Source organism: Mastigoproctus giganteus, chromosome 1, assembly GCF_048544385.1.
Source record: "Mastigoproctus giganteus isolate SK-2022 chromosome 1, ASM4854438v1, whole genome shotgun sequence".
Classification (NCBI taxonomy): Eukaryota; Metazoa; Arthropoda; class Arachnida; order Uropygi; family Thelyphonidae; genus Mastigoproctus; species Mastigoproctus giganteus.
Window position 1 is genome coordinate 252,200,455 of NC_143575.1, and position 22,488 is coordinate 252,222,942.

The following is a 22,488-nucleotide window of genomic DNA, read 5'->3' on the forward strand; positions in this document are numbered from 1 at the left end:
ACTAACTCAGCCACGCAATGATAAAAGCCCATTAAAGTTTTTCGCGTCATCGATGGGCCTTTTCCATCTGGTGTGAGGAGGATGGTGACGATACCACTGTACTACCGCGCAGGCTTAGAAAAATATAAGGTATCACTGGGAATACTGAATCATGTTATTAATCTGAAATTATACATATACACAAACTCAGGTTTTATAACTTATTTTTATGACATCGCCTAATTAACTGCATACTGAAATAGTCAATTGAATATTTCAAACAAAAACAACAATTTTATTTTTTTATATGACTAAGCTGCAAAAACTTTTTTTTTAATTGATTTAGAAAAAGCTTTTAAAGTTTCATTTAAATTTAATTTATTTCATTTAAAAAATAATCCCATGATTATTAAAAACATCAGTGTTCATTTTCCATCATTTTAAGAAAGTGCTGACATTCTGCTTGCTGCTTCACTTGTCAGTTACTTTTCAGCGCTGGTCCACCAAACGTAAGTCTGTATAGATCGAGGAGATACTAAATCGGTAATGTATCCCAGTTCTGGATCACGTATTAAAAGATTTACAGGAACTTTATTCCTGTTCAGTGAAATCACAACTGTTGAATTCGAAGGGGTTTCAAATGCTGCTAACTCAAGCCCTTCACTGTCTTTTACATCCAAGCCAATACGCACCGAACCAGGTGGAAGGAATTTGCTAAAGTGAGCAAGAGCATAGTACATTGGTTGCCTATAAAATTCGTTAGCAGTGTGATTTACAATCACTGGCGAATCAACGAAATTAGAAACCCAATTAGGCCCACCATCAACGTTCAAAGCTAAGTTCCAGTCAACCCAGCCTGCTGTCCAGTGTAAGAGATCTGTAATAATATCATAAGCATAATCTTCAGCTCTTTTCCAACTTCCAAGCTGAACTCTTGGAGCATCCCATGGAAATACACCTGAGCAAGCTTCAGTTGAAAGCAAAAATTTATTTGGAAAGTAGCTGTGGGTGATATCCAGTACTTGAGGTGGGACCGCAATATTCCAATACCAATGATATGCAATTCCTGATATATATTGATCTGCTTCTTCATCACGAAGAATCACTTGAGGCCACAGAGGCATAAGAAAAAGTTCGTCATCCATTATCATAAGTTTAAGTTTATCAGGCCCAAAGCCTGCCTTCTTTAGAGATGGTCCAAGATTCAGTTTCACAAAATCTCGTTCAGTTTCTGGAGAAAATGCCATAGACAGGAATGGATTTTTTTGGTAAAGTCCATACAGCGGTTCATTCTGCACTGTGAGTCCCCAGAAAGAAATATTATATAGCTCGTATTCTTGAAGAAACTTAATAAAGTAGTTTGCCCACGTCTGATGGTATTGATCTCCAGGTGAACCTTTTAAACTTCCTCCTCCGCTTATATTGTTATTTAATTTCATCCATGCTGGAGCATTCCAAGGACTGCCAATGAGCTTTAATTGAGTAGAACTTGCAGACTGGGCCATTTTAATTATTGGAATCTTAAATTCGATATCTTCCACCGTTAAACGGAAGTTTTTTAAGTTAAAGTCATTTTCAACGTCGTCATAGGAATAGGCGTGAGTGGAAAAATCACAACTAGCTATAGGAACTCTTCCGAACGTATACTCCAAACCATTTTTTGAATAATATCCATTGATCAGATGTTGTTGCAAGAATACTGGCAAGCTCTTTATATTTATACATGCTGCATCTGTAAATGCTCCTCCAAATCCAAAAATCTCTTGGAATTATTTGCTTCTATCAATGGTGGCCGTAACAGCGTTTTCAGCAGTTTGTGGCACCTTATGAAATGCTAAAGACGATGGTTTCAATCTGTCCCCGTACATATTGCTTTCATATAATTGCGCCACACCAGGAGGTGTTCTTTTCAGGGGCTCAAGGATATCACAGTATGACGTATTACAAACACAGACTGTACTACTATATCCATAGTTTCGCTGCGTACAAGGAAATGACTCACCTTTGGCAAATAAAAGAATATTTGAAAATATTCCGAGATAAATAGTTAAAAGCGGCAAAATATTCTGTGTCATGTCTTACTTAATTAGATTCTCACTTGACAAAAAGAAACGGCTGTGCTGGTCTCTGGTGTTCGAAAATTTGATATCACTGTACTTTGATAACCTGCTGATAACACAGTACAAAGTTGAAATGTATCCAGGCGGTCATACTTTTTATAATCAAGAGCGCGAGAAAAAGAAGAAACATGGTTTAACTAATCACAGTTTCTATAACCAAATTATCTAAGCAAATCAGCACTACGTACGGTGTAATTTCAGGCGTTCGCTTGGGACGCTGTTCTCGGAACGGTTTTGAGTGGGTTTCTTTGGAGTTTGGTTCTAAAGTAACGAAAACTATGCGGAGTCAGTACATAGTACTGACTCCGCATAGTTTACTGCACGCCGCGCGCGCAAACACTTTTATCTGTGATAGACACTGCATTTCTAAAATATCTGAGAAGAAAGTCTGTCTTAGCAATTAGTATTAGTAATGGCAAATAATGCAAGAAAGTAAGCTTATTGGGCATCAGCCAAAAACCCTTCCCAATTCAACTGTATGACCGGTTTAATAATTTATATAGTTCTTCCTTAAATTTATTCAAACTACTCCCATCCACATCAGATGAAAGTTTGCTCCAACAATCAACTATCCTTTGGCTAAAAGCAAATTTTCACGCATCTGTCTTGCAATCATCTTTCCTCAGTTTAAATTTATGTCCCCATATATGTTATCTGAGCAAGAGGAAGGATGCCATCAGCATTCATATAAGCCAATAATAATAATAATTCACAATTTATAAATTTAGTAAACTGATAACGAAAAATAAGCAGAGAGCAACAACTTTTATTTTAATTATGATCAGTAATTGTAGTACAGTAGAGGCATATCATTCAAGAAAGCAAGCTTATGAAGCATTATCCAAAAAAAAAAAACCTTTCAACATCATCTGTTCATTCAAACTACCTACTTCCACAACAACATATGGAAGTTTGTTCCAACAATCAACCACCCGCTGACTGCAGGCAAACATCTACCCTGCAACGATCCTTCCTCAACTTGAATTTAAGCCCCCTCCCTCATGTGTATAGTTTGAGCAAGAGGTTTGTATTAGGGTTTTGGGAGCATCATTAGGGTTTTGGGAGCGACTAAGGCCATATTGTTCTGTATTGTTAAGTGTTTGCTGGACGAAAAACCCGAATTTCCGGGAAAAACAACCATGCTAGCTTCGCCTGAGACCCGACTAACAGCCACGTTGTAAAAAAGGCCCATAAAAATTCCTCATGTCACCGACGGAACTCGAACTCACGTATTTCCCACCCGGTGTGGGGAAAACGGCGATTCTATCAACTGTGCTGCCCACGAGGGCTGAGCAAGAGGTAGAATGTCATCAGCATTGAGCTTTCTCAATCACTAGCGTAGCTACCCTTTTTCGGGGCGGGAGGCAAAGAACATGTTCGGGCACCTACTTAATTAACGAAAATTGCAAAAACAGGAGACAGCCAAAGACGCCGACCACGGAGGCAATTGCCTTGCCTGCCTACATGGTAGCTACGCCACTGTTCTCAATCCATTCAAAGCCTTAAACACCTCAATGAGATCAACTCGCAGGTTTCCAGACCTAAATTTTCACAATTTAGCATTTCTTGGTAGGATCACCTTTTCGTTCTCGTAATCAATCTCGATGCCCTTCTCTGCACCCATTCCTGCAGATCTACATTCTTCTTAAAATGAGGCCTCCAGACCTGTATGCAGTACTCACAATGCAGCCTAATCATTCTCCTTATCCCTGCTAGCAAAGTTCCTGTATAAAGTCCTTTCATTAGCATGCACACTACGCAGTCTCACTTGTCTGACACGCGTTTTTATATTTTAAAATCTGTTTGACCTGGTGTCCTTTCTAGCCTCCAATTCTTAGCCATAGTTGTCCTTTTTATGTTTCCCCGAGACGATGCTTTAATATATGCCGATGATATATAGTTGCTTACCTTAAATCCAATGACATTATCTTCTTCAATCAATGAGAACATGACCCGCTTTCAACTTACTTTCAGATTTTCGGATTTAATCTAATCTGCAATAATGATTTATTCACTCAAATAGTGACCAATAGTGATTCGAACATCAGTATGTGGCACTCATATCTCGAATATCTAGTTTTTATCAGCCACAAGGACCTCGCGTCTATTCTGATCCGAAGCTGAGATTTGATGCTTACACAGAATACCTCCTTAAGCGATTTATCACCTTACGCTGGAGAGCGAAACAACACTTACTCCATATCAACGCTCCACTTACTTCGTATGCTGATGAAATTTGGGCATCTGCTTCGCGCTTACTACAGAAACCAGTGTTGTCGCATTTATGAATACTGAACTCTGAAATGGGCCCACTAACAAGCATTGCCGATCTCCTCAATTGAGAACTTGACATGGCTGAACAGCTAATTGAGACTCCCAAAGTTAAGTGACATCAGACGTTTAATGACTCTTTAAAAATGTTCAGAGGAGTGATATATACCCCGAACATCTGGGCTTTCTGTCAAAGACACAACCGTCCACCATCCTTGAGGTATAACTCCACACTAATCTTGAAATACAATCGTCTGAAAACATGTGTTCGGTTCTCACCTGTCCACGCATTTCTGCCTTGGAATTAAGAATTAGCCAGTGTTAATCTGTGGCACGCCAGGTCCCTCTTCAGTCCATCAAACAAAAACCACACGCTGGGATGAATGCAGTGGAACAGGGAATTAAATGCATTGTGAAATCCATCACAGCAGTTTGTAGTTTTAGGCGACCGTTCAAGAGCTGCATCATGATGATTCCATACTCTTACTGGAAACTGGAGATCTCTACCTGCTGCACCCTCAATTGTCATTCAGTTATGAAGACAAAAGATGGCAACATAGTACAACAACCAACCGAACATTGTCATGATTCCTGTCCTCAAAAAACAGAAACTAACGTTGCCAGAAGCAAAATGAGGCAATACATTAGAGTAGTTAGTTCTACTCCTCGCAATGTGATGGGGAATGTGTTTTCAGAGTTGAGTAACGATGTACTGCCCCATATGCCCTTGTGAGAAATCTTCTCAATCACAGAAAAAAAGGTCATTTGCCTAATCCAACAACAATAAATTTTGATATTCCTGAGAAGTACCGTCAACTGATACTTCATGATTCAGGTGTGGATGATCTAGACAGAATTCTAGTTTTAGGCGACCGTTCAGGAGCTGCATCATGATGATTCCATATTCTTACTGGAAACTGGGGATCTCTACACTGAAAAAAGATACAATTTATAGAGATAGCACCTTTGATAAAGTTCCAAATATGTTTTCCCAACTGTATACGTGGCATGCCAAGGGGAGCAACTCATATCCGCCACGTATTTACATTTTGTTACAAAAAAAGAACTTGGATACTTATAATAGAATGTTTGAAATCATGAAGCTGTCAGTTCCAAATCTGGTGCCTGAAAAGGTTTTAGTGGATTTTGAGAAGGTTTGCATGAGTGCAGTGAGGACTGCCTTTCCACATGCTGAGGTCAAAGGGTGTTTTTCCATGTGTGTCAGTCTCATCAGGAAACTCAGCAATGTTGGCTTGAAGACTGAATTTGAAACTGATATAAATATATAACTCAGGCTGAAGTTTCTTGCTGCATTAACCTTTGTCCCAGTCCATGATGTGAGGAGGTCTTTGATGAGACTACCAACCCATTTCCAGACCAAGATAGCTATAATGAGGTGCTCACATACTTCTTTTCCACATACATTGAGGGTGCAGCAGGTAGAGATTCCCAGTTTCCAATAAGAACATGGAATCATCATGATGTAGCTCTTGAACAGTCACCTAAAACTACAAACTGCTGTAAGGGATTTCTTAATTCCCTATTCCACTGCAGTCATCCCAGCGTGGGGTTTTTGTTTGATGGACTGAAGAGGGACCTGGCTTGCCACAGATTGACACTGGCTAATGCACAGACAGGTCGTCTAGACGTGAAAAAGAGAAGATATGATGCACTGCATGATCTGGTGCCACGTTTGTGCAGGAATATGAGCAAGTAGAAGACAAACTGAAATACTTGCAGAGATTGGCTAACTTATAGTAATGAAAGTTCTATTCAAATCCTTGACAAATAAATCACTGAAATATGTCTGAATTAGATGTGTGTTGATAAAAAACCAAAAAGTGTTTACTGTTCACTTTGTAAGACAGAGAAAAATAATTTATTTTTATAAATAAAATAAAAGGCTATAGTTGCAATAGAACCAGAGCATTTAATTTCCTGTAATTTCCCTTACAAACATTTGCTTTTTTCATGTGCGCATTTATCTGGTCACCGCGACCAACTAAAATAAGTGGCTTCTCTGTGACTGCCAACTCTTGCTTCCATCTTGAGTCTTCGATGCGAGAAAAATTTCAGAGATAGCTTTAAAATAAAACGCCCCTAAGTTGATAGTTGCATACTATTAGTTCAGGTAATAATTACATACCTTTTCTATTCAGAGAAACTTTGACATCAAGGTTAGTTCGAAACGAAAGAACAGTACAGAAACATTTCACAAAGGTTTTAGTGAAAACTAAACGAAAAGTTACAGGCGTGTTTGTTTGCAAGAAAACATGTAGTGGCAAATTCACCGCTACAACGCGATTGCACAATATAATAGCACAGATGGCGATAACCTATATCTGAATTGTCTGTAAAATATTGCAGACATAATTATTGCGCTTTGGATTAAATAAAATGCGAACGCCAAATGACAAGACTGCTTTCTTTTTCTAGAACGCAAATATAATACGTTACCATTATGGCACGGAATATTTTGATAACTTCAACTATTTCTTTTGGAATATTTTCGAATATTCTCTTATTCTCCAAAGGTGAGTCATTTCCTTGTATTCAGAGGAATTATGGATATAGTAGTAATGTTTGTGTTTGTAATATATCGTACTGTGATACCTTCGAGCCCCTCAAAAGAGCACCTCCTGGCATGGCGCAAGTATATGAAAGTAACATGTATGGAGACAGAATGAAACCATCGACCATGTTGTTTTGTAAAGTACCACAAAGTGTTATAAAGACAGTTACGGCCACTATTCATAGAACCCAACGATACCAAGAAATATTTGGATTTGGAGGGACATTTACAGATGCTGCATGTATCAATATAAAGAGTCTTCCAGTATTTCTACAAGAACACCTGATTAATGGATATTATTCGAATAATGGTTTAGAGTATACATTCGGAAGAGTCCCTATGGCAAGTACTGATTTTTCAACTCATATCTATTCCTATGCTGATGTTGAAAATGATTTTAACTTGACGAACTTCAAGTTAACAGCAGAGGATATCGATTTCAAGATACCTGTGATTAAAATGGCGAGGGCTGCAAGTTCCATTCCAATAAAGTTATTTGGAAGTCCATGGAGCAGTCCAGCGTGGATGAAAACAAACAATAACATGACTGGAGGAGGTCGTTTAAAAAGTTCACCTGCGGAGCAATACCATCAGACGTGGGCAAATTACTTTGTTAAGTTTCTACAGGCGTATGAATTATACAACATTTCTTTCTGGGGACTCACAGTTCAGAATGAACCACTGAACGGATTTATAAATCAATTTCCCTTTCAGTGTATGGCATTTACTCCAGAATCTCAACGAGATTTTGTCAAATTGCACCTCGGACCATCTCTGAAAAACGCTGGTTTTGGACATAAAAAACTTAAAATTATGATAATGGATGACCAACGTTTTGCCTTGCCTTTCTGGCTCCAAGATATTCTTTATGACAAAGAAGCAGCTCAATATATAGCAGGAGTTGCATTTCATTGGTACTGGAACTTCCTCGCTCCACCTCAGTTACTGGACAAAACCCACAGCTACTTCCCCAATACATTTTTGCTATCAACCGAAGCATGTACCGGTTTTCTGCCATGGGAATTTCCAAAAGTTCAACTTGGAAGTTGGGAAAGAGGTGAACATTATGCTCATGATATCATTCTGGATCTTTTACACTGGACAGTAGGCTGGGTAGACTGGAACTTGGCTTTAAACCTTGAAGGTGGACCTAACTGGGTTTCTAATTTCGTTGATGCACCAGTGATTGTAAACAAGACAGCGAAAGAATTTTACAGGCAACCGATGTACTATGCCCTTGCTCACTTTAGCAAGTTCCTTCCACCTGGCTCAGTGCGAATTAACCTGGATGTAACAGAAAATGAAAGGTTGGATTTAGCAGCATTTGAAACTCCTTCGAATTCAACAGTTGTGATTTCCCTGAACAGGAATAACTTTCCATTATATCTAACTATACAGGATTCAGAATTGGGATATCTTACCCACGCAGTATCTCCTCGATCTATACAGACTTATGTTTGGTGGAAGAATAGCTAGAAGTGCTGTAGTTCCTCCTCCTCTCCCATCCTCGAAGCAGTGAGTCGAATTCGAATATGTTTTAAGTTGATGGATAATGAATAAAAAAATTAATTTGGGTGTAGAGTAATTATTTTGAATAGATTTTAAAAAATTAGTGGTCATTTTTAAAATTAATTTAAAGAATTAAAGGGCTTTTCATGCTTAATCGCCCGTTTAATGTTTGATCGTACAGTGAATCAATCGTAAGGCGTGGGTCCTCTGCACTGATGTTAAAAACGTTTTTACTGGCATTATTCCAAAAATTTTGTAACGAAAAACCGTCATGCGAGAAGCGTTACGGAAGTGACGTCTCTTCAGCTTTCGCCAGAAGCGAATTATTATAACTTGTATTGTTGCAATCATACTTGTATGATGACAACGATAATTTATCTTATACTGGACCAAATTTAATGAAATTTTGAGCGTCATCATAGCTCTATACTAGAGGAAAAACTTTCAAACCTTTGAAGTTTGCAGTGGTTTTTCCAGGATAGTGGAAAATGTCAACATGTAATTGAATGTGATCAAGAAAATTTTCTTACGTAATAAACGGGATAATGTGGCCGTATAGCGTATCGTTGGAAAGCTAAGGAATTTAGAAACAGAAATGTTAAGGTTTTAAGATACAAAAAAAAAAAACTTTCGGAAACTGGGAAATGCGTTAATTCGAAAACGCATCGGTTTGTTTCAAATCACCTGGTGTTTTCGGATTGAATGTAATTTTTTTCTTTACAATTAGACTCTGAGGCTGGAAAAGAGTTCTGCACATTTATGAAAACATTTTTTAACTTGGACATGTCATCAGATCTTTCGATAAATACTACACGTAATGGAACAACTATAGACGGTGGGTGTATTTAGTCGTGAACTAAAATCTCTTTAATGTAAAAATCACATATCCTACTTTAGTCATCACAGACCAATACTTTCAGTAACCGATATGTAATTATAAAAAATTGTTATTTATTATCCATGAATTTTTTTAATATCTGAAAATTAAAACGTTTTTAACTTTTTCCGATGACTCTTAAATGCAAAACACATTAAATATGCTAGCGGAAGGACATATTATGTACCTGGTACAGAACTTTTTTAAATTATTTACTTGGAACTTCGCATAATTGAGGCAGCCACTTAATCGGGTCAAAGTGCACTAGTACCGTTTTGTATATTCATCAATGCACTAGTCCTGTTTTGTATATTTATCAATGATATTGATGAAGGTATATATACTTTGCTTATTTAAAGAGTTAACTTAGTGCAGTTTTTTTTTTTTATATTATCAATTTTTCAGATATAAATTAAAACACTGTTCAATATTTCTTGTCAAATTCAAACGTTCATTATCTGAGTGAAGTTCTAAAAATAGCAATAGTAACAGTAAGAATAATAGTAATGGAAGCATGTGATGCAAGAAAGCCAGAGTAAGCGCATCAGACAAAAAAAAAAAAAAAAAAAAAAGATTTCACACATCCATTCCCTCTAAACGTTTGTCCAATTTCTCCTTGAATTTATTTAAGCTATCAACTTCTGCAACGACAGATGGACGTTTGTTTCAGCAATTAACCACCCGCTGGCTAAAGGCAAATTTCTGCATATCTATTCTACAACTCTTTCCTCAATTTGAATTTATGACCCCTCAGTTTCGTAATCTGAGCAAGCGGAAGAATCTCATCAGAATTCAACGTGCTCAGCCCATTCAAGGGGTTGAGCACGTTGAAGACAGATCACCTAGCAGGTGCCTAGTCTCCAGCCGCGGCAATTTGCAGAAATTTAGCCTTTCTTGGTGGGAGGATCCCTTCGTTCCCCTCACCAATCTTGTTGTCCTTCTCTGTACACGCTCAAGCAACTCTACATCCTTCCAAAAATGAGGCCTCCAGACCTGTACGCAGTACTCAAGGCGTGGCCCACCTTTGGTATAATGCCTTATACCAAAGGTGGGCAAATGCGGCTCTCAGAGCCGTATACGGCTCTTCGTTGAGTTAAGTGCGGCTCCCATTGAAAATTTTTATTTTTATATATTTTTTTTATTTCAGAACTTTTTTCACTGAATCTTGTTAAATTAACTAAGTACTAATATTTTGTTATACGAATTTTATGTTGTGTTTATTTATTTATTTTTTTGGTAAATATTCAATATCGGGTACAGCCACCAAAAATGGCGGCGAGGAGAGGAGGGGGAAAAGCAATGATTGACGGGTTGTGAATCCGCCCACTCACTGCGTTCCCCCTCCTCTCCTCGCCCGGTGGATTTGAAATGACACGCGGACGGCACTTGGCACAGCAACAAATATGGCGGCTGAAAACAAATGAAGAAAAAGCAATTTTTAAAAACCAAGAAACAAAAATTTACACGAAATGCAATCACTGATTCTTCTCGCCCGTACATAACTAGACTATTTCGCGAGCATTAACAACTTTAATTTCTGATGCCAGTGAACACATAAATGCTTTTTTTTTTTTTTTTTTTTGGGTGGGGGCTGTCGCCCCCTAACCCCAGCTATTTTTCCCCCCACAAAATTGGAGCTGAAAAAGAAAAGATAATTTAAGGGTAAATAGAAGGGAAATTTCACAAAACAGAAATGCACGTTTTTCTATGCTATTTTACGAGCATTATCAGTGATAAAGGCTGAAAAAGAAAAGGTATTTTTAGGGGAAATTTTACGAAACAAACAAAAACGCACGTTTTTCTATGCTATTTCTATGAAAAACAATCAGATTGAACTGAGACAAAGCAAAACCACTCACCTCATCGGTCGGGTGTCCTCGTTCAATCCTCGGTTTCAGGTTTATACACTAAGCTCAGAGCTTTTAAAAATTCCATAGTTAAATCGCTGCTGCCGGAATGTTTCCTTCACCACATATACTCTTCGAGGTAGGAGTCGAACTGATCATTTACTTTGCTTAATGACAGTTGCCGTTTAATAGCACTCCATGTTCCCTCGATTTTGTTAGTGTTTGCCCGTTTCTTGTGAAAAATACCTGTGACAAAGGAGATTTCACGGCAGCAAGCAACAGGCACCCGCACAAATCAAGAACTGACCAAAATGTGATTACGCATTCGTAATCAGCCAATCACAGAGTTAAGTTACTTTATTTTTTTTTTTTTAATTTAATTTTTATTTGGGGGGGGTACGCCCCCAGACCCCCGTCTATGTGGGGGCCACAGCCCCCACACCCCCGGAATTATTCAGCCGAGAACAATACCAATAAACAATAGTTCATTTTTTTTAATTTTTCGGTTTCGTAACCCAAAAAAACCTCAGCGTGCCTTGTGGTGCCAGTGCCGGTAGGTACATGACACGGCTGAGTGGGGGGTTCGGCCCCCTGACCCACTAGTTTAATTTCACCTTTAAATTCAGATAAGTACTGTATGATTTTTTTAAAATTACGAATGTAATTAAGAAAGACCGATGATTAAATCGGCACCACGTGACATCCGATGATTAAACTGCAACCACATGACATCCGAACACCGCAAGTAACAAGAGGGGGAAAGTGGCCACGTCACTTTCATCAGTCGACATTTCAAAATTAATTTTTTTTTTTTTGGCTGGTGCAGCATAAGCCATAGGCTTTCTTGTACCATGCGGCAATTACTAATACTAATATGTTCTTTCGTAAGGTTGAGGGGCCGACCCTGCTAAATCTCCACAGCCCTCAACCTCCGCGGCGGCGTACTTATCAGCTGAAGACGTCGATTCTGGCAACGATGCTCGAGAGGTAAAATGCCTGTTATGTCTGTCTTCTTTTTTTTGTAATTTTATAATTTTGAATTTTTTTTAAATTGCACGCTTTTGTAATTTTTCCTGCGTATGAGATAAAAAAATTGAATAAATACAATAAATAATTCTATTTACATGTTCGTCGAACATTTCTTTTTTGATTCAATCAATTCAGCGAGCAAAGTTGCAAGTGCTGCACAAGCATGGGGGAAATTCCCCGACTTACGTAGAGTTCTGCGGAACGCAACCCTTACGTAAGTCGGAGAGTTCCTGTAAAGGGTGTTTAGGAGGCATAAAGAAAATGTAAAATATAGTAAAGAAATACACAAATAAAATAAAACAAAACAAAAAAATATAATAAACAGAGAAGTGTAATAAATAATTCTTCAAATTTATACCTCCCACAAGCTACAATCAGTTTCTGTTTGAGAAAAAATCTGGAACTCTTGAAAATGACCCAATGCAAAAAAGCTGGAGACATCGTAATAACTTACCAATACGAAACATCACGTCATATTTCGAAGTTTCATAAAAAGCGCCTCTCTCTCGCTAAATAATGATAACCAAATATCTAAGTTGACGAATGCTGTATGTAAACTGAAGGCGCACCAGCTGCTCATTGTGGCCTGCCAATTCAACGTTCCTCTTACTATCAATACAAAGAAACAAATGTAAATGCTGAGTATCATATCCATTTTATTACGTACGGCCACCTAATAATGAGTAGGCCCTCTCTCTTTGGGGCCTCAGAATAGCCTGGATTCGCCGTGGCATGCACTCAAGGAATTGTCCAAAGAGTGCCGCAACAATTCTGGTCCGTGACTCAACTACTTTCCACAGTTGCAAATTGGACGGTTTCGAATTTCTACTCTAAAAATCTTGTTCAGTGCAGAGTTGTACTGGATAGAGGGAGGTGGGCTCGCAGGAGCTCGAACGATTCCCCTCTTAAATATCTGGGATTATCTGAGCCTCTTGTTAAAAAAGAATAGTTCGATAACACTTATAAGACTATTTTAACCGGGGGATGACCCTACTGCTAATTGTTGATTACTCTGCTTCTATTTTAAACTCTTTTGTGTTATTTTATAAAGTTTTAATTATTTAACATTCATTCTGTTTAGATATAATACATATCATATATTATTATTATTTTGTTTAACAGTCTTTTACTTTTAGAGAAACTTTCATGTCAAAATGGGGGGGAGTAGAAAACGAGAGGGCGCAGTGTATTGAAAAGGTTCAGTGCTAATGTCTAAAAAGTCCTCAAACTGAAGAGCATTTAAAGCAATAAAATTACAAAAACCTTCCCTGCTACCAATGATGGATTTAGGAATTGGGGTACATGGGCTGTGTTAGGTGCGTGCATACTTGCATGTACACCAATGCTAGGAGCATAACAAATAAATTTGAAGTGCTGTTCAAGACATCAAATGCGGACATTGTTGGGATATCAGAGACGTGGTGTCACACAGATAAAATGAATGCATAATTTGAACATGGGAAATACAATGTGTACAGAAAGGACATAGTGCAGTTTTACTAGCGGCCGGGGGGGGGGGGGTTTCCCCTCAACTCCGCAACTGGTACTTTGAGACGTATACAGTACTCTGTAAAGGCCAGATAACGTGAGTTAATGTGCGTTTGTGAAGGTATCTTGTTCATGTGCCAGATTACTAAACATCGACCTCTCCAACTCCAACCAGTCATTCAACTCTCCACCCCCTACCACTCCATATTTTTGAGCGGCAACAACAATCTATAGTTTGATTTAACTTCCCTACCATCGTTTTTAATTTGTGCTACGATGTTCATTTTTTTCTCTTTAATATATCTTTTTACTTATTATAATTTCATTTTTACATGTTTTTTTGTGAAACTTTTTTTTTTTTTGGTAGTTGTTGGCGAATAGGCTTCTGTGGCCATAATGCACCTCCCAAGGTTTTTTTTTGCAGTACTTTGATCCAAGCCCGAGACGGGAATCGAACCCGCGACCTTTGGGTTGCCAGGCAGGCACTTTACCCACCCGGCTAGCCCGGTCGGCATGTGAAACTTATAATTTCCTATGTAACTTTTCCTTTTCCCAGTTTTAATCACGTATTATTTTCTGCTTTAATGTAAAACTCCTGGCCATGTCGCCATGATGAGTGTTATTGCTGATAAGTACTTGTACCGTACTTAGCAGCAATAAAGAAATTTAATTAAATAAATTTTAAATTTTTATTACTATGACCTAGTGTTTCCCGTGATAAATCATTTTGTTTGGCAAATCTTAGAAATTATCAGTTACTGGGAGTTTACTTTCACTTTTTTTGTTATCTGTTTTCACAGTCTCGGTCAATACGCAACTGTGAGTCTGTTTTGTCTCACAGTTATGTATTTACCGATTTTACTACTTTTGATTTAATGCTAAGATATTCACACTCAGAAGTGGGGTACCTCTGGATAATTTCTTCTCCCAGAAATTTAGAAAACACTTGTTATTTCTACTATATTCTGTTTGGAAAAACGTTAAAAAGCGTCCAAAAAAAAATAAAAAAAAAAAAAAAACAGCATACAAGACTGCAAAGGCCAGATTGTGTCAGTTGTGTGTTTAATGTAGTTAAATTAACGTGGTTCATCTGGCCTCTTGGCCTGGGGGAGGGGGCTTGTTGGACCAGTTAGTTTAACTTCTGTTCCGGGTAAAATAATGAAGTCGCTGGTTAAAGATGCATTGCAGGATCATCTAGACAAGACTGCAGCAATAATTCAGACACAGCATGGGTTTGTTAAGGGAAAGTCTTGTCTGACAAATTTGATAGGATATTATGATGTGGTTACAAAGGAACTGGATGCAAAAAATAAATTTTGATATCATATATTTGGATTTCAGGAAAGCTTTTGACACTGTTGCGCATGGAAGACTACTGTACAAATTGGAGCAGAATGGTATTAAGGGTAAGTTGCTACAATGGATAAAAGGATGGTTAAGTGCGAGAAGACAGAGGGTGGTAATCAATGGCTGCTGCTCTTCTTGGACTAATGTTATTAGTGGGGTCTCACAGGGTTCGGTGTTAGGTCCACTGTTGTTTTGTATATTTATCAATGATATTGATGAAGGTATATCAGGCTTAATGTCGAAGTTTGCAGATGATACAAAGGTTGGCAGGGTTATTAATGACAGTAATGGCAGTGTGCTACTGCAACAGGATCTGGATAATTTGGGCAGATGGGCTAAGAAGTGGCAACTGAAGTTTAACCTTGACAAATGCAAAGTACTGCATATGGGTAGAAGTAACCCCAGAGAAACGTACCAACTGTGTGGTACTACGCTTAAGGTGATAGAAAATGAAAAAGACCTGGAAGTAATTGTGCAGGCAGATATGAAGTTTTCTGAGCAATGCAGACAGGCTGCCAGGGCAGGTCATGGGGTTTTGTCAATGATATATAGGAATTTTGCTAGCAGGGAAAAGGAGGTGATTATCCCTCTGTATAAGGCAATGGTCAGGCCACGCCTTGAGTACTGCGTACAGGTCTGGAGGCCTCATTTTAGGAAGGATGTAGATTTACTTGAGCGTGTACAGAGAAGGGCAACAAGATTGGTGAGGGGAATGAAGGGATCCTCTTACCAAGAGAGGCTTAAGTTCTGCAAATTGCAGCGGGTGGAGACTAGGCACCTGCGCGGTGATCTGATTGAGGTATATAAGGCCTTGAATGGGTTGAGCACGCTGAATTCTGATGGGATCCTTCCACTTGTTCAGATTACGAACCTAAGGGGGCATAAATTCAAATTAAGAAAAGACAGATGTAGAATAGATGTGCGGAAATTTGCCTTTAGCCAGCGGGTGGTTAATTGCTGGAACAAACTTCCATCTGTCGTTGTGGAAGTTGATAGGTTGAATAAATTTAAGGAGGAACTGGACAGGCATTTGGAGGGAATGGTGTGGTTTTTTTTTTTTTTTTTTTTTGGCTGATGCTGCATAAGCTCATACATTTGCTTTCTTGCATCACATGCCACTACTACCAGTACTACTACTACTACGGTACCCTAGTTACCGTCCAGGGTGTGAGGAGCCGGGACAGGAAAGTAGGGCGGTAAACTTATAACTGAGAGTCGCCTGAGCTTGGAGAGACAGAGAGAGAGAGAGAGAGAGAGAGAGAGAGAGAAAAGGTGAAAAGTACAGTGGTGGATGTATGGCATCCACCGGATGAAGTAAGAAGGGGTGATGGAGTTTCTAGATGGTGGGGGAGAACTAATTCAAATTCCATTGTTGAACTGGTTTAGATATAAAAGGCCACCCGTCTTGCAAATGCTTGTATTGTGATAGCATATTATGCGCTTGCCGACGTGTGGGGATCGAATAAATTCAACGTGAACGCGCATAAAAATCGTTGCTTTTTTTTTTGTTATAAATCATGACTTACTGTATTTTTTTTATTTATTTATTTATTTATTTTTTTTTTTTTGGTAGTTGTTGGCGCATCGGCTTCTGTGGCCATAATGCACCTCCCAAGGTTTTTGCAGTACTTTGATCCAAGCCCGAGGCGGGATTCGAACCCGCGACCTTTGGGTTGCCAGGCAGGCACTTTACCCACCCAGCTTGCCCGGTCGGCACTTACTGTATTACTATTTGCTAATGCGCCTGAAATGTAACGCACAGCGTATATTAACTGTGTTTCTAAAATAACTAATGAGGTACTCTGTCTTGACGATTACATGAGCACTATGTAGTCTCAAAGCGACAACTCGACTTCCAGGAGACGGATTTTCATGAAAATTTTTATATTTCGATCTTTCAGGAAGATTTGCTGAGACTTGATGTTTTAAAAACTTGTCACTCCAGATTAGATTAACTACAAGATTTATGCTCCAATACTCTAGTCTCTCTCTTCAATACTCTCTTCCATAACAGTTAACTGCACAAAAAAAAAAAAAAAAAAAAAAAGTGGGGGAGAAAGAAAAATTGTTGGGATACGCTAGAATATGGAACTAACTAAAACACGAGCTAGTAGTTGCATACTATTTCCTCAGGAAATACACCAAATTAGCCAAAACATTATGACCGGCGAGTCGTTATGCAAATCGAAGCAACTGCAGGTGAACTACGGCGCGGGTCGGGCACAGTATAAAAAACACCTGATACGGAGCTCCGTTAATCAGTGTTACTCTTATTCTTCAGATGAGAAAGGCAGCGGACTTAAGCGAGTTTGACAAAGGCCAAATTGTAATGGCCAGACGACTGGGTCAGAGCATATCCGAAACGGCACGGCTGGTGGGATGCTCACTGTCAGCCGTGGTCAGTACCTACCGAAAGCAGTCCGAGGAGGGAAAACCCACGAACCGCCGGCGAGGTTTTGGACGACCACGGCTCATCGATGCTCGGAGTGACCGAAGGCTCTCCCGCATGGTAATAACGTAAGTTATTTGCATAATCGTAACTAAGATAGTTACGTGCCATACAGTGACAAATTTTGTAACTAATTTTTTTTTTCCAATAAATGGCGAGCGCTTTCTTTATTGTACCCGTTGTCCAAATTTCTCTTCAGTATGAGCCTTAGAACTCGCTCCAGAGCACTCTACATCGGTACACTTTAATTTTAACAGCCCTGTACTTTTTGTAGTCCATATGTGGCAATAGGACCCATCTGCCCATGGAGATGCTCCACAACGTCCAGGAGATGGACGTTGTGGAGCATCTTCATGGGCAGGAATCTATCGTCTATCCTGAGCCTCCACGCCACAGACTGCAGAGAGGGGATCCTCCAATTGCAATCTGCCAAAAACTTGGCATATTGACTTCACCAGCTATCATTTTAAGTGACATGAGCAAGCGGAGGGCGAATATCCGTTTGGTGACTTTTCTGTAATTTAGAAGTTGGGTGAAATCTGAAGTATGTGCGAGTGGCGGCAGTTTATGCTTGAAGAGGACCCATCGAAGGAGCCAGTACTCATCAGATGCAATGGTTTTTAGCTTGGTTTTCGTTGCCAACGCCCAGATTTCTGAACCGTAGGTGATGACTGGCTGCAGAAACCGGTATATGTATTGGAGCGTGTACTCAGGCTCTGTGACATGGAGGTGTTGTTTGGCAAGCCATCTAGTTCTGCAGACCTTGTTGTGAATTACTGAGTAAACTGTAAGAAGGTCACTTCGAAAGTGTGCCCTGGAGCGGCTAGCATTAAGCAGAGAGCAGGAGACAATCAGCGGGGGATTGCGCTGACCTTGTCCGCAACTGGAGCTGACGAGAGTGACTTTCTTTGCCAGAAGTGGAAAGAACGATAAAAATTACCTGAATCTGACGACCTCATGCAGCGCGTGAGATCTTTTGTGAGTTTAGTCCCTGGTAGACGAAAAATCACCATTGAATAGCTGTACAAAACCATTTAAAACTGTTAAATTTCAGGAGCCCCTTCGTGCACATCTTCACCACGGTACGCGCATGCACACAGGTGTTAGGAAATATGGTGTTTTTTTCGTAAGGAAGCACGTAGTGATATAATCTGCGCTACAATAACGCCTCTTTCGGATTACGTCAAAAGGTGTTACCTGCAGCATTAGCTACTGCAAGAAGCTACTGCATTACGAAATATTTTATTCTTCGCTTTGGAATATAAAAATGATGATAATGTAGATGAGATCATTTTAACTTTGTGCTTATTTCAGCAAATTATCATTCGAGTACATAGTTGTGTGATTTGCGAACGCCATTTGACAAGACAGTGTTTTCTTTTTCTAGAACGAAAATATAATACATTACCATTATGGCACGGAATATATTGATAACTTCAACTATTTCTTTCGGAATATATTCGAATATTCTCTTATTTTCCAAAGGTGAGTCATTTCCTTGTATTCAGAGGAATTATGGATATAGTAGTAATGTTTGTGTTTGTAATATATCGTACTGTGATACCTTCGAGCCCCTCGAAAGAGCACCTCCCGGCATGGTGCAAGTATATGAAAGTAACATGTATGGAGACAGAATGAAACCATCGACCATGCTGTTTTGTGAAGTACCACAAAGTGTTATAAAGACAGTTACGGCCATTATTCATAGAACCCAACGATACCAAGAAATATTTGGATTTGGAGGGACATTTACAGATGCTGAATGTATAAATATAAAGAGTCTTCCAGTATTTCTACAAGAACACCTGATTAATGGATATTATTCGAATAATGGTTTAGAGTATACATTCGGAAGAGTCCCTATGGCAAGTACTGATTTTTCAACTCATATCTATTCCTATGCTGATGTTGAAAATGATTTTAACTTGACGAACTTCAAGTTAACAGCAGAGGATATCGATTTCAAGATACCTGTGATTAAAATGGCGAAGGCTGCAAGTTCCATTCCAATCAAGTTATTTGGAAGTCCATGGAGCAGTCCAGCGTGGATGAAAACAAACAATAACATGACTGGAGGAGGTCGTTTAAAAAGTTCACCTGCGGAGCAATACCATCAGACGTGGGCAAATTACTTTGTTAAGTTTCTACAGGCGTATGAATTGTACAACATTTCTTTCTGGGGACTCACAGTTCAGAATGAACCACTGAACGGATTTATAAATCAATTTCCCTTTCAATGTATGGCATTTACTCCAGAATCTCAACGAGATTTTGTCAAATTGCACCTCGGACCATCTCTGAAAAACGCTGGTTTTGGACATAAAAAACTTAAAATTATGATAATGGATGACCAACGTTTTGCCTTGCCTTTCTGGCTCCAAGATATTCTTTATGACAAAGAAGCAGCTCAATATATAGCAGGAGTTGCATTTCATTGGTATTGGAACTTCCTCGCTCCACCTCAGTTACTGGACAAAACCCACAGCCACTTCCCCAATACATTTTTGCTATCAACCGAAGCATGTACCGGTTTTCTGCCATGGGAATTTCCAAAAGTTCAACTTGGAAGTTGGGAAAGAGGTGAACATTATGCTCATGATATCATTCTGGATCTTTTACACTGGACAGTAGGCTGGGTAGACTGGAACTTAGCTTTAAACCTTGAAGGTGGACCTAATTGGGTTTCTAATTTCGTTGATGCGCCAGTGATTGTAAACAAGACAGCGAAAGAATTTTACAGGCAACCGATGTACTATGCTCTTGCTCACTTTAGCAAGTTCCTTCCACCTGGCACCGTGCGTATTAACCTGGAGGTAAAAGAAAGTGAAGGGTTGGAGTTAGCAGCATTTGAAACTCCTTCGAATTCAACAGTTGTGATTTCCCTGAACAGGAATAACTTTCCATTATATCTAACTGTACATGATCCAGAATTGGGATATGCTACCCACGCCGTATCTCCTCGATCTATACAGACTTATGTTTGGTGGAAGAGTAGCTAGAAGTGGTTAAGTTTCCCCCACCAACACCGAAGCAGCAAGCAGAATTAAAATATGTTTTATGATGATGGATAATGAATAAAAAAATTAATTTGAATGTAGAGTCATTATTTTAAATAAATTTTAAAAGATTAATGGTAACTTTTAAATTTAATTTTAAAAATTAAAGGGGTTTTCATATATAAAATAAGATATCCATTAACAGTTTAAAATATTCAATTGAATCTACAATTAATAACGCCGTGGCTTGCGAGGGGCGTTCAATAAATTATCTACCTAAGGTTGTAAGAAGTCAATCTTACAAATATTGAGTTTTAGAAGTTATGGGAAAATTTTTAGTAATTTGGGAATAATTTAATCTTTGATGTGGAAAGGAAACTTTGACATTATGGTAAAGGGAAATTTGAGAAGCATATATGGGAAGAATACCAGATTTAGAAAATAAGGGATTACAGATGTGCAAACTGAATAGCAGTCAAAGGGAAGAGAAAGTAACATATAAATGTAGATCCGTGGGGAAAATTGGTGAACTGACAGTAAACAAATAGCCGCCCCATACTAGGGAAGGAGTAGTCATTAGGAAAAGAGCAGAAAAGGGTTACTGGAAACAGAACAATGGGTAGGTGAAATGCAGGTGATTAAGACACGTTTGACCTATGCAGTAGCTGGACATAAGTCAGAATGAGCTAGCGTTTGGCTCGAAAAAGACCAGTCACTGTGGCGACTTTTTGGTAAGTTGTCAACATTTTCGCAAATGTGAAAACATGGAAATGGCTATCCTGGGAGATGACAGCAGACATAAAAGGATTGTGCTACCCTGAGAACTAAACAATAATGAAAGCCTCATATCTCCTCAAAGTCAAGGAGAAGTGCCTTCTTCCCATCCTAACCAACCAGGTTCTGCTATGTGAATCACCATACATTCACTATGCCTTGAAACGCAGGTCCACCATTACAAACCTATTGCAAACCACTAACACCATTCTGGTGGCTCTACAAGATAGGGCTGAGATAGCAATTGTTTATCTGGATATCCAGTCTGCATTCGACAGCATAGACATCCAGCCCCTCCTGCAACTCTGTGAGGATGGATACCAGATAAAAGGCAATATACTAGAATTCTTGAAGTCGCTACTTACGACCAGGGTCCTTCACTTGACTGTGAATAAAAAATCTTTCACAAGGAAAGTTTGTGTAGGTGTACCCCAGGGCGGAGTTCTCTCAGGGCTCCTCTTTACGGCTGCCATCCACCCATTCCTGTGTCAGCAAACAGAATTTATCGGTTATGCAGACGACTTGAAGCTCCTCTATCGGATCAACGGGACCGCCCGACCTGATTCTGTTTCTGGAAACATTATCAACAGCCTCAAGAATCTGATTACATACTTGGTACAGTTCTCTCTTAAGGTAAATCCAAAAAAATCTGCACAAATGGTATTTTTCCTCAAATCAAATCCAACGCAACTAAACCTGGAAATCCACGGAAACCCCATCACCCCAGTCATCAAGCACAAAGATCTCGGCGTTATATTCGACCCTAAACTCAGTTTCAAACACCATGTTGCAGGCATTCACAACAAGGTCTGCAGAGCAAGATGCTTGCCAAACAACACCTCCTTCATGTCACAGAGCCTGAGTACACGCTCCAATACATATACCGGTTTCTGCAGCCAGCCATCACCTACGGGTCAGAAATCTGGGCGTCGGCAACGAAAACAACGAAAACCAACGAAAACCACGCTAAAAACCATTGCATCTGATGAGTACTGGCTTCTTCGGAGGGTCCTCTTCAAGCATAAACTGGCACCACTTATACATACTTCAGATATCACCCAACTTCTAAATTACAGAAAAGTCTCCAAACGGATATTTGCCCTCCGCTTGCTTGTGTCAATTAAAATGATAGCGGGTGAAGTCAATACGCCAAATGTTTGGCAGATGTGCAATTGGAGGATCCCCCCCAAAACCCTTAAGAGCCCTCCCCTCTCTGTAGTCTGTGGCGTG

The 22,488-nt window shown here is 39.3% G+C and overlaps 3 pseudogenes; 2 read left to right on the forward strand and 1 right to left on the reverse strand.

Moving 5' to 3' along the window:
• Positions 1-461: 461 nt before the first annotated feature.
• LOC150091760 (lysosomal acid glucosylceramidase pseudogene) lies at positions 462-4,049 on the reverse strand (annotated as a pseudogene).
• Positions 4,050-6,831: 2,782 nt separating this feature from the next.
• LOC150091761 (lysosomal acid glucosylceramidase pseudogene) lies at positions 6,832-8,418 on the forward strand (annotated as a pseudogene).
• A 10,482-nt stretch (positions 8,419-18,900) lies between these two features.
• LOC150091762 (lysosomal acid glucosylceramidase pseudogene) lies at positions 18,901-20,487 on the forward strand (annotated as a pseudogene).
• Positions 20,488-22,488: the final 2,001 nt, after the last annotated feature.